A 13,874-nucleotide genomic window follows, 5' to 3' on the forward strand; every position below is an offset into this window, starting at 1 on the left:
GCTGACTCATTGGAAAAGACCCTGATGCTGGAAGGGATTGGAGGCAGGAGGAGAAGGGGACAACAGAGGATGAGATAGTTGGATGGCATCACTGACTCAATGGACATGAGTTTGAGCAAGCTCTGGGAGTTGGTGATGGACAGGGAAGCCTGGCGTGCTGCAGTCCATGGAGTTGTAAAGAGTCGGACACGACTGAGCGACTGAACTGAACTGAACTGAACTATTTCTGTAGGTTCCTCAGTTTGGGTTTGTCTGCTGTTTCTTCATGAATAAATTGGTATTGTGCACTAACTGCTATAGAAGTTATGTTTTATCCCTCTTGATGCATACTACCAAGAGTCATGTTATGTTGATTTGTCACATTGCTTGTGATACTAACTTTGATCATTTGGTTAAGGTAGTATCTGCTAGATTTCCCCACTGTAAACTTACTGTTTTTCCTTTGCTATCAGTAAGTATTTTGCAGGGGAGCTACTTTAAGACTATATAAATGTCCTGTTTCTCATAGTACTTTTGCCACTAATTTTTATCTTTTATTGATCATTCTTGTCTAAATCAAAGATTATGATGGTGTTTGAAAGTGGTGACATCCTGTTTCCATCACTCGTTGTTGTTCAGTCACTAAGTTTTGTCCGACTCACTGCGACCTCATGGACTGCAGCACACCAGGCTTCCCTGTCCTTCACTATCTCCCGGAGTTTGCTCAAACTCATGTCCATTAAGTCGGTGGTGATAGCCAACAGTCTCACCCTCTGTTGCCCCCTTCTTCTCCTGCCTTCAGTCTTACCCAGCATCAGGATCTTTTCCAGTGTCAGCTCTTCATATCAGGTGGCCAAAGTATTGGAGCTTCAGCTTTGGTATCAGTCCTTCCAATGAATCTTCAGGATTGATTTCCTTTAGGATTGACTGGTCTGATTGCCTTCCATCATTACGTCTACATTTTAAATTGGAATTTTATTGTAAGGAAGAGTTTTCTCTGTTTTCTTTTTTTTTTTTTAATTATTTACTTACATTAGTATGGATTGATGGATTCTTATTATGTTCTGTGGTTTATACTCTATTACTTTCATCATTTATTTTGTTTGTTCAAATTTGGCCCCCAAATCCCCTTCATTTTGGCTTCTATATCCTTTTGATGTGTTCCAATTATTTGTTTGAAGTACTTAACTTCTGGACCCCAGGTTGTTTGTTCCAGGCCCATCTTGTGCTTTTGCTGCCCAGCCATGGCCTGAGCCATTATTCTAAGGAGGCCTGGTTCCTTCAGTTGGAGATTGGTATTCAGAAACCAAGATCTGGGCAGTATGTATACCTACTGCTGCTGGGGTATCATTGCTTCTAGTTGCTCTCAGTGGAGAGAGCTAGAAATATATGAGCATACACACACATCTGTATCTTTGTGTATTTGTCTTTCTACATATATATATATATATAATAAAAAATATATATATAATAAAATCATCACTTCATAGTGATACCTCCAATTCCATTTGATCACCACAAGGTTTATCCTAAACACTCTATTTATAACCCCTGTCTCTTATTTGCTCTATATTAGAATTCACAGAAAGTAATTTCCCACACCCCGTGAGTACATCTGTGCATGTACTCACAGGGGTGAGTTTTAGTTTTTTATCTTTAGTTGTAGTGAGCATAGTAAAAGCACTTTTTCAAAGTAATGATGTTGGTTGTTTTTTCTCCTTCACTTTTTGTGTGACTATGTTTTTCATTTGTTATTACTCAGTTAGATTTATTTCTTGGTTTGTTTTCTCTACCAGTTATCAATTTATTGCTCTGCAGCTTCAAAGTCTCCCTTCATTACTTACTTGACTGTGATGGAGATGGATCCATTAAGCATTTCTGCTTTGCGGTGAGTGCCGTGTTCTGAGTAGCCAGTCAAGGGCACCAGGGGGACACTATAGAGAAGGGGACTTCTCCTCCTGGCTTCAGGGTGTCCTTCGTCACCTTCCCACTCCCATCACACGGCCGCGAGGGGCGGGTGGGAGACTCCAGCGCTGCCCGTCCAGACCACATGGTCCCCGTGAGCTCATCGCCCTGGCACTGGTCCAGTGTCCACCTCACTGTAGCCCTTCCAGCATGGACGTCACACTGGGCCTCATGCTGCTCTGCTGGTGAGAAGGCTTCCGATGACCCAACTCCTTCTGTGTGCCTGTCTGCTAGTCTTGGCCACTTGGACTCCAGAAGACAGCTTTTGGTTTGCTGGCCCTGGCTGCACTTTCCTTCTGCCAGTTTAGCTTGCCTGCACCCCAGAGGGTTATTTCCTGTTTGCCTGGTGACTGTGGAGCAGCTCTGGTCCAAGCAATTCACTAATTTTTAGCATTCACTGACTGTCTCCATCTATCACACCCGCTCTGATAGGTTCTGATTCTCTTCTTTGGGAAGGAGCCCCTTCCAAGTGTATTCATTCCTTATACTCACTCTCAGAGTATTTTTGTTGTTGTTGTTAGAGTACTGTTTACACTTTTATGGGGTTACCCTGTGGCTCAGACAGTAAAGAATCTGCCTGCAATGTGGAAGACCTGAGTTTGATCCCTGAGTTGGGAAGCTCCCCTGAAGTAGGAAATAGCAACCCGCTCCAGTATTCCTGTGGAAAATTCCATGGACAGAGGAGCCTGACAGGCTATAGTCCATGGGGTTTCAAAGAGTCAAACATGACTGGGCGTGCACGCAAGCATACTATCCCAGCTCACAGAAATCATTATCCCTCTTTTACTGTTGCATAGTTCTCCATTGTCGGTACTACTGTTTGTTCAGCCGCTCTTTTCTGTATGGTTATTTAAATATGGCTGTTTAACATGCTTATTTTTTTAAGAGCATGGTTATTGTCAAATAATATTATAATAAATCATCTGCATAAATATATCTTTTTGTATTTTTGAAGATGTATCTTCAGAATCGATTCCTAGAAGTGGGATTGCTCCATTGAGAAGTACCTGAGTTGTTTAGCTAGTCAAGGCCAAGATCCCCTCTTACAGGCCTGTGCCACTTTGTATTCCCACCAGCAGTGAGTGAGAGTGCCTGTTCTCCTCTTACCTTGCCAACAGGATGTGTTGTCATGCTTTTACATTTTTGCTTATCTGATAACTGAGAGATGGTAGAGTTTAACTTGCATTTCTTTAATTATAAGTTGTTTGAATATCTTTTCATATGTTTAAATGACATATGTTTTAAAATAAATGTTATGTTCCTACCTTCTTTCTGTTTTTCCTGTTGATTTTAGTCATTTCTGCCTCTTAAATAATTCTTTAAATATTGAGTGTATTAGCCCTTTGTCTCTGGTACATGTTACAAATATTTTCCCCAGGATGTCAACAGCCTTTTGACTTTGCATGAGGTACTTTTGCCATACAAGTCGATCTATTATTTACTTTCCTGGATAATGAGTCATGGTTAGAAAGACTTTCCCTGTACCAAAGTTACTGAAGAATGTACCCATGTTTCTTCTTATTCTTGTATAGTTTCAATGTCTATATTCAGATTCATGATTCATTTAGAGTTTATTCTTGTGTTTAGTGTAGATACAGATGATCTTTTTCCAGTTTCCCCTACCCAATTTCCCCTACCGTTGCCCCAGCAATTTGAGATGGCCTTTGTCACACACCAAATTTCCATATGTATTTAAGTCTCTTCAGGGACTTTTTATTCTATTCTACTGATCTGTTTACCTAATCATATGCCAGTACCCAACTGTTTCAGAGATAAAGGCTTCATAGAAGGTTTAGAGTTCAGTAAAGCCAATTTCCTTTACTGCTGGTTTTTAAAAATTGATCTCCTGACTCTTCTTGTGAATTGATTTTTCCATACTAACATTAATATCAACTTGTCCTTGACATTAATATGATTCAATTATGTGATGCTAAACAGAGGAAGCAGTTCAGGAACTCAGAGGTACATCTGCAACAGCAGTGAATAATTCAGCCAGTGGGAATCAATGACAGAGAGAGTTTGGCCCTGGAAGAAGATTGAGGACTATCAGTAGCCTAGATGGAGTGAGAAAAGTCATCAAGGGAGGAGTCAGACCCCAGGTAAGATCCATATCCTGGAAGTCACGGTTGGCTAGAGCATCCAATCAGAAGTTCAGAAGCAGTGGCCAAGCCCAGAAGAAGTTGGGGAATTACAGCCTTACCCAACTGTGGTAGAGACAGCAGGCTCAATGTGGGGGCCTCGAATTCTCAGTTCATGGGTGAAGTGAATTTAAATGACCCATTGGGTAGGAAAATTCTTAATTCTCTATTCAAATGGCCAACAATGTGGCTTTAGAGTTTTGTTTAAACGTATTTATGCCTGACATATTTCTGGAGTAAGCTTTATTTCATTTTGTTCCTGGGAAATCTAAGTTTCTTCTTGCAGAGCTCGATAATTTGAAACTGAAAGTTTTTAAATGCGTCTTAAACAGCCACTTTCCCTCCCCTACCCACACATTTACCAAAATAAACAAGGCCACCCTACAAGCCGCTGTCTGATTTGCATAGCAGTGAGAGCTGATGCAAATTCTCACATTTGGGGCTATTTCAGTTTCTGGAGATGGAAAGGGTTCCTTTCCTTAAATAATCTTGAGCATGGTATCCTTTCTAAAGCATGGTTACTGTAAAGCGAAAGCATTTCAGGAAATAAAGTGTTCATGGTAAAAGAAAAACTTTGGATGGTGTCAGGTTTGATTTTTGCAGTAAGAACACACCACATGGCCGAGTGGAGAGTTAGAGTTTGGAGACTGCAGGTTGGCTGTGTCTGTGTCTTCCCTCTCACCTGCTCCTTGCCACAGCGGGCTACACCAGTCCTGTCCCCCACACACACACGTCACTTCTTCCCTCCCAGAAAAAAGCAGGAACTGAAGCCCTTTTGCAGCCTCTTCTAAGTCTTCTTTAAAGCATACAAATGCTACTTGCTGTGTTTCCCTTTTTCCTAAAGTAAATTCAAGAATTGTGTATTTTTAGCTTAATGCTTGTCAAGAATCCAGCAGGTTGTAGGCTCATAAACAGGTGAACAGCAAGCCCTGATTTATCCCCCCTGGTGATGAGATTGTGCAGTGATCTCAGCTTGTTGCATCCTCACCCCTTTCTCACACGGCACCGTTTCATCCTGCCCACTGTCCCCGGTTCTGTGTTCCCATTTGTGAAATCATTTTCACACGGGTGGATCATGGCAAATTAACTGTTAAAGTGAATTGGAGGAAAGGGGGAGGGAATTAATATCTATAGAGCCTCTATTTTGGCCGAGGCAAAGGGCTCCAAGTAGCTTGTTTCATCTAATTATTACAGTTCCCCGTGAAGTGGGCATTTCTAGCCTCATTTTTCACTGTCATTCATGAGCCAGATTTTCTCTCACCTCTTCCTGACCCAGAGCCCGTGCTGAGTTACAGTGCCTCCTTTTTTTTTTCCCAGACTTATTTATTTATAATTTATGTGGCTCTGCCCGGTCTTGGTATCAGCATGCGGGCTCTCTTAGTTGTGGCATACAGGATCTAGTTCCCTGGCCAGGGACCGAACCTAGATCCCCTGCATTGGAAGCACAGAGTCTTAGACACTGGACCACCGTTTATGTTGCTTTCTGATATGCTCAGTGCCTGGGACAGTGTCTGCTGCATTGCAGATACTCTAGAATCTTGAGCTTATTTGTAGCTTAATCGTGGACTTTCAAAGTTTCAAAGCCTGACCACCCCCCCGCCCCCAAGTCATTACTTTCAAAGTCTTAGGTGCTAGGGAGGCTGCTTTGGAAAATGAAGGTCTTTCCAGTATTACTCTTTCATCTCAGCCACGCTGCTTAGCACACACTGCCTTGTTTGACTTTGAATACAGTTTCTCTAACTCCGATTCTGTTTTCTCTTTGTTGTGCCTTTGGCTGACCCCAAACTTAGAAAACCTCATAACATAATTTGGCCCTCTGGATTTTCTGAAAAGTTAAATCTGTACCTAATGACTGATCTTACTCTATTCTGCTAAACTGCCAGCAGGGTCTGACCTCAAAAGTGCTGAGTCTGCTTCTTCCCAACGGAGAATGTAATTCACATGTCTTTTCAAGATTCTTCCCAGCACAGGAAGATACTTCTACTTGCAACCAAATGCATATAACCAGTAAACAAATGTAAACATGCTTGACTCCACTAACCATTGGGGAAATGCTAATTAAGAGAAGGCATTTTTTTTTTTCCAGCCAGCAGATTATCATGAATTTAAAAGATTGAAAATATCCAAAGTCAGCATAGATGTGAGAAAACTTTCATATATTTTGATGGAAGTGAATATTGAATAGGGCTTCTCAGGTGGCTCAGTGGTAAAGAATCCACCTGCCGATGCAGGAACCGTGGGAGACCTGGGTTTGATCCCTGGGTTGGGAAGGTCCCCTGGAATAGGAAATGGCAACCCACTCCAGTATTCTTGCCTGGATAATCCTGTGGGCAGAGAAGTCTGGCGGGCTACAATCCATGGGGTTGCAAAGAATCAGACACGACTGAAGTGACTGAGCTTGCATGCATGCATGATTATTAGATATCTTTTGATGTCCAATTAACAGTGTTGATTAAATTTTAAAATGTGCATATTTGCCACTCAGTGTATTTGATTATTTTCTGTTATTTGCCAATTGTTTTTTGAAATTTTTTCTCTCTCTTTTTTTTCTCCTGTGTTAGTCAGGGTTTTCCAGAGAAACAGGGAAATAGGTAGGTAGGTAAGTAGGTAGGTAGGTAGATAGAAGGAAAAAAGAATCAGTGAGTTACAGCTATAAATAAGGGAGAAGGTTTATTATAGAAATTTGCTCACATGATTTTGGAGGCCAAGAAATCCCACTATTTGCCATCTGCAAGCTGGAGGACCAGCCATGCCAGTGTGGTTCACATTATGCCTGAAGGCCTGAGAAGCAGGGGTGACAATGATGTAGAATCCATTCCAGGTCTGAAGACCGGAAAACTGGGTACTCTGAGGGCAGGAGAAGACGACTGTCCCATCTCAAGCAAGAAGGGCAAATTGCTTTTTTCCCTGCCTTTTTTTTCTTTGAAGGCCTTCAACAGATTGAGTGAGGCCCATCCATACTGATGAAGGCAATCTTCTTTACCCAGTCTACAGTCTCAAATACCAATTTCTTCCAGAAACACTCTCACAAAACACTCAGAAAGAATGTTTTACCGGTTATCCATGCATCCCTTAGCTCGATCATACTGACACTAAAATTAACACATACAGTTTCTTCTTCCTTCCTTTCTTTTTTTAAAGAAATCTTGCTGGATGATATTTGCTTCCTTAGAAGAGTTTTCTTGTGATGTGTGTCCTTCACTTGATTTCCCGTATGTTCCTTTTATCCTTGCTTGTTCAGAGAGAGGAAAGCAGCTGTAACTGGGCTGCTCTTTCCTTAAAGGACTTGGCTGAGAGTCACCCTCATTCTTGGAGGTCAGAAGTAAACGTGAGCTGTGTCTACAAGGAAAGGAATGAGCAGATGTAGGGAGATACCTCGAGCGCAGGCCGACTCCTAACCACTCTAGGGGGCGGAACTGGGTTCTACTGGGATTTTCTCCTCTTCATCTGCAGACTGTCCGGCTTCCAGATCTCTTCTCTAGCTGAAGACCCACGACTGTCACCAGCCCACATGGGGCTCAGTGTTAATTACAAGGAGGCATCATTCTTAGGTCGATGCCTGCCAGCCAATGCTTGGTGAATAGACGCTGTCTTTGGGTGATTTGGGGAAAGGATTTAGCTCTGGTTGCAGGATAGAGCAGGTAGCCAATTGCAGTCCCCTCCCCTCATCCTCTGAACCAGGCATCCTTTTTCAGGGCCCTGTCTGCACAACCTTACCGAGGCCTTGTAAAGGATGCTGGCTTTGTCTTTCAGATCAAAAACATAGGAAAGTACAAGAACCCAAGATGACTGGGAGAGATTTTGCTGGCACAAAAGACAAGGGGGAAAAAGTGTTTTTGAACAGTACCATATAAGTTTAGCAATCTAAATACCTCCGATGCGACATTTGTATGTCACATGTATGACACGTACTTCAGATCTGACATTTAGGAAACAGGCATTTTACCTGAGCTCTAGAGACACAGACCCCAGCCTCCTTCCCACCTCAGTCCAGGCTTTAGAGTTTGGGGCAGTATGTTCGGCAGTTTTGTTTGGGGCAAGATCATTTCTTTGTTTCCACAAAGGCAGAGTTTTCTTCTGTGACTTTTAAGAAAAGAGAGTAAAATAAAATCCCTGCTTCTTCTACCATGTCAACCAGAAGATTAATTTCAGAAGTTTCACAGTATAGCTTATTTGAAATTGTCTTTCATTTTACACTTCTTTTCAGCACTCATTCATAATTTGCTTGTGTTAGTCATGTATACGCTTTGCAGAGAGAATAAGTACTTAGACGGCTAAACTTATACAGTACTGTTCAAAAACTCTTTTTTTCCTTCTACTTTTGTGCCAGCAAAATCTTTCCCAGCCATCCTGGGTTCTTGCACTCCTCTGGGTTCTTTTGCAGTTTTCCGAAGAACACAGCTGTCTGGGAAGGCACACCAAAGGGGTCAGCACTTAGATCATGGGATAATTCACCCATGTCCAATAATCAGCACCAAACCGCGCATTAACTGGTTTCAGAATTCCAGTTAACTATGACGGTCATTTTAGCTAAACTGTCAGCTGCTGGCAGGGTTGGTGGGATGGTCTGAGTGAGGCTGTGGCTGTAAGTCCACATCAGGCACGGGGAGGAAGGGGAAAAAAGAGCTATTTGATTTAGAAAAGCTAGTCTTGGTGAAGATTTTTTTTTCTTTCTTGTTTAAAATTTTTATTCTCCTGGGTTATTCAGTCCAACTGGAAAAAGACTAGTTTACAGTTGTCCAGATGGGGAAAAAGTTGGGTGTGGAAATCCAAATTACTTGGGGCCATAGTTTTTCCTAACTGATTCTGATATCTTAAGGACTGCCACCCTGGGCCACTGTTTTTTTTTGTGGGCAGCCACTTATGAGGAGAGCCCTTGGGCATCTTTTTTTCTCTCCTAAATGCTATATTTTTAGCTTTAGAATAATTACAGAGGTGCACAGGATCCTCCTGTGAGTCCACGCCAGTAGGCAGCACTGTGGCTCCTTCTCTTATCCATGGAAGTATCTCCTACATACTTCCATGTTGTGACCCAGACTCCAGGGTTTGAACAGAATCCCTGTTTGTAAATAACTTCAAAAGAACAATTCAGTGTCCTCAAGGTTATACTGAGCCATTTCCCCCGCCCTCCACACCCCTCATTTTGTAACTTTGGTAAGAGGTAGGTTCAGTTTAGTTCAGTTCAATCGCTGAGTCGTGTCCGCCTCTTTGCAACCCCATGAATCGCAGCACACCAGGCCTCCCTGTCCATCACCAACTCCCTGAGTTTACTCAAACTCATGCCCATCGAGTCAGTGATGCCATCCAGCCATCTCATCCTCTGTCATCCCCTTCTCCTCCTGCTCCCAATCCCTCCCACCATCAGGGTCTTTTCCAATGAGTCAACTCTTCGCATGAGGTGGCCAAAGTATTGGAGTTTCAGCTTCAGCATCAGTCCTTCCAATGAACACCCAGGACTGATCTCCTTTAGGATGGACTGGTTGGATCTCCTTGCAGGTTAGGGGTAGGGTAATATTTTCCTTGGAAGAGAGTCTTTTCTTGTGAAGATTCTTTGTTTTAAAAAGAGTATTCTTTGGTTTCTAGTTTGCTTTTTATGAGGAGAAACCATAAAAACATATCCATTTAATTTTCTTTTTGGGGGGACTGCACTGGGTCTTCATTGCTGGGTGTGGTCTTTCTCTAGTTGCCGAGAGCGGGGGCTACTCTCTAGTTGCAATGCGTGGGCTTCTCACTGTGGCGGTTTCTCTTGTTGCGAAGCACAGGGTCTAGACACATGGGCTCAGCAATTGTGGCTCAAGGACTTAGTTGCTCTGTGGCATGAGGCATCTTCCCAGATCAGAGGTCAAAGCCGGGTCCCCTACATTGGCAGGTGAGTTCTTTACTGCTAGACCACCTGGGAAGTTCAATATACTCACTTCTAAGGAAGCATGGCATAAAAGAAATGCATACTTTAACAAAACAGCTGTGCCAATGCCTTCTTCTAATCTGCATGGTTCAGCACATAATTAGAAGAAAAAAAAAAATCCCGATAGCAAACAAACTACCCTTCAAGGGGGGAAGTTGAGAGCAGTGTGTTCAGAAGGTGTCTGGTTTAGGTAGTTAATGTAGAAGAACCAACCTCCCAGTCAGGATTAGTTAATCTTTGTGGATAAACCCAGCACTGAGATGGACGTCACCTCAAAATGCTCACCACCCAGGTTGTCTGTAATTTGCACTAAGGTGTAATTGAAGCTATTTTCCAAGATGATCAACGTCTCCTTAGTGTAAAAATCGGGAATCAGCAGGTGAACTCCTTGGCTGGCTGGGGCTGGATGTTCAGGGCAGGCTGAAGGGAAGAGAATAGAGCTTTGGGGGCATCTGGACTCCTGGGAATCATACACAGTGGAAGAATTTTGTGTCTTTATATCTTTCAAACAATGCAATCTTAACAGTTACTGCATGTTACATCGTAGTCTCTATAGTCTTGCTAAAATTATCGCATTCTTCCTTTTCTTTTTCAAAGCATGATGAATAAGACTTTTTTTTTTTTTTTTTGCTGTTTAAATCAGGAATAGCTTTAAAGCATTGATCGCTGTTCAAGCTGTTGGCAGAATTGGTTCCAGGGCCCATAGGGACTTGTGAGATCATCCTTTTGAATACTGTGTCTGCTTTTGGTGGGTGTTGGTGCTGTTTACTGTTTTACGGTCTGGGACACCTTCTCAGGCATCAGGGTCTGGTCTGCCACTGCTGACCCATAGGAGCATCTCTTCTCTTTCCTTCCTTGCTGCTCCCAGGCTTCTGGGCACTGACAAACCCCTCAAACAACCTTGTCAAAATTGTTAAACCGAACTCTGAGACACCAGCCAAAGCTTGAAAGGACTCAGCCCGCACTACCCTTAGTGTGGACAGAAGAGAGCTGTTTTTGCCTAAAGGTGCCTTTCTTGATTACTTCTAATGTCTGGCTGTTTTGTGTAGATCAGGGTTTGGGGTGGTGGTATAATTCAAGATAGGTTAGGAATCTCTGTGATTCGAAGGAAAAGGGTGAATAAAAGTAGGGTAAAGGTTATATTGTATTTGGAGGTTGTGTTCTGACCTCACCACGTTAAGGCAGAATCCCCTACAACTGCTTTGACACCCTGTGGCTGAGCCCTAGATGGGTTGTCCGAGAGCCTAGACGATTGAAGAGATTGTAAAACAGAAAAGTGGCTCTGGGTGAATTTGGCAGAAGGAAATGTGACTTCCTGACCTGGTTCTGTTGCTGCTTCGGAAAATTAACTGGCTCTATTTAGGACTTCCCTGGTGGCGCAGACCCTAACATGCATCGGAAAGACTGATGCTGAAGCTCCAATGCTTTGGCTACCTGATGTGAAGAGCCGACTCACTGGAAAAGACCTTGAAAGTAGGAAGGATTGAAGGCGGAAGGAGAAGGGGATGACAGAGGATGAGTTGGTTGGATGGTATCACCGATTCAACGAACACGAGTTTGAGCAAACTCCAGGAGATGGTGAAGGACAGGGAACCTGGCATGCTGCAGTTCATGGAATAATGCAAAGTCAGGCAAGACTTTGTGTCTGAACAACAAATAGATCTTTTTCCTTAATTGTAAGTTGAAAGATTTAAAACTGAAAATAAGAGTCTTCTAGCTTAACATTCTGAGTTACATGTGTATTTCTATTTAAAGTCCTTTAAAATACAGGACCCATGGCAGATGGCCAAATAGTAAGTATCAATCTAGTGCCATTCTGAGATTAGCTATCAGGACAAGAGCAACAGAACACATTACCTGGGCCTCTCTTATCAACCTTGACTTGACAGAACAAGGCAGGCAAGATTGGAGACAAGAACCACTTTTCTGCATGATAACCTTTTAACCAGCATCCATCAGACAATGGAGAACAGGGTGACTTTTCTGCTGGGGCCCCGGAGCCATCCAATTGATAAATAAGAATAATTCTGACAAACTCTTGGTTGGTATTTGTTGAGCTGTCTGAATTTTAAAATCCTCTTCCTTTCTCTAAAAATGTTAAATCTTATTCTGTATATTCCAAGATGATCTTCTTGAATGTTTTTCTACCCCTTTAAAACTTGCTATGTAAAAAAAAAAACTTGCTATGTATATGCTGATGGGTGAAGAGACATCTCATTCTAAAGTCTCAAGCAACTTTTGATTTTAACATAACCGCAAAATTCATACATTTTATAAGGAAGGAAAGAGGGTTGGGGAGGCATGTTTTCCTCTCAACGTGTTGTCAGAAATGAGTGAGCTGCAATCTGGAGACAAAATCTTGGCTATGAACTGATGACAAGACACCCATGACTGTGATCTGTCCCAGTGATGAGAACAGACAGATTGGTTCTTCCTGAGGGTCCCGGGGGCTTCCTGAGAATGGCAGCAGGTCTGGAATAAGAGCTGAGATTTCCCCCTCTTGTTTTCAGATCGTGTCTGCAGCGTGCTCACAAGACATGGAATCTGGGAAGAGCCGCTGTGAACACTGGACACAGCCTGTAGAATTCACTCTTAAATGTGGGTATCACTGGGCTTCCCTGGTGGCTCAGTTGGTAAAGAACTTGCCTGCCAACGCAGGAGGCAGAAGAGATGTGGGTTCGATTCCTGGGTGGGAAAGATCCCCTGGAGGAGGAAATGGCTATCTGTTCCAATTTTCTTGCCTGAAGAATTCCATGGACAGAGGAGCCTGGTGGCTACCATCCACAGGCTTGGGTCGAAAAGAGTCTGACATGACCGAGCACGCATGCACATGTACACACACACACACACACACGCTTAGGAAATGGAGTATTCGTATGTTATCCAGATGCCCATGGTCCAGTATGAATAGCTGTGAAAAGGTACCTGTGTAAGGTATTAGAGTCTCTTATAAGGTCCAAAAGATCTTGTGTGGATCTGTCTACTTTATAGACCCCATGGACACCTCTGATCTCTGGTAAGTCATCCATTCACCCACATCCTCAGTGCTCTGAGAGGTTCTGGGTTTGCCTCAGTCTAGTTCAGTGGCTCAGTTGTGTCCGACTCTTTGCAACCCCATGGACTGCATCATGCCAGGCCTCTCTGTCCATCACCAACTCCTGAAGCCTGCTCAAACTCATGTCCATCGAGTCAATGATGCCATCCAACCCATCGCATCCTCTGTTGTCCCCTTCTCCTCCTACCTTCAATCTTGTCCAGCATCAGGGACTTTTCCAGTGAGTCAGCTCTTTGCATCAGGTGGCCAAAGTATTGGAGTTTCAGCTTCAGCATCAGTCCTTCCAATGAATAGTCAGGACTGATTTCCTTTAGGATTGATTGGTATGATCTCCTTGCAGTCCAAGGAACTCTCAAGAGTCTTCTCCAATACCACAGTTCAAAGGCATCAATTCTTCGGTGCTCAGCTTTCTTTCTTTACGGAATTGCCTGCTAGGGTCTAATTCACATACTGCATTTACATGTTGAATTATAAGCCTACTGTACCTAAATTCCTGCCTCATTTCCCTACTTGCTATAACAGGAAAGTCAAATTCTTGCTTGAGTTCCAAGGCCCTTCTGCTGTGGCCCACACCCGCTACCTCCCCTCCTGTCACTGTCCCGCCCAGTCCCTATCCTTCTCAGCTGCCCTGGCCTTCTTCGTGTTCTGAGAACCCCAGTCTCATTTCCCCAGGGCCATCACACTTTCTGCTCTCTCTGCCTGGAATGCACATCTCACTCTACAAGGCTGGCTCCTGCTTCTTGACATTTATTTAGCTCTCTGACCAAATGTCTCAACCTCCTCCATCAAAGGCTCCTCCCTCTCCATCACTTCATCACGTGAGGGTTTTGTT

Source organism: Muntiacus reevesi, chromosome 3, assembly GCF_963930625.1.
Source record: "Muntiacus reevesi chromosome 3, mMunRee1.1, whole genome shotgun sequence".
NCBI classification, from domain to species: Eukaryota; Metazoa; Chordata; class Mammalia; order Artiodactyla; family Cervidae; genus Muntiacus; species Muntiacus reevesi.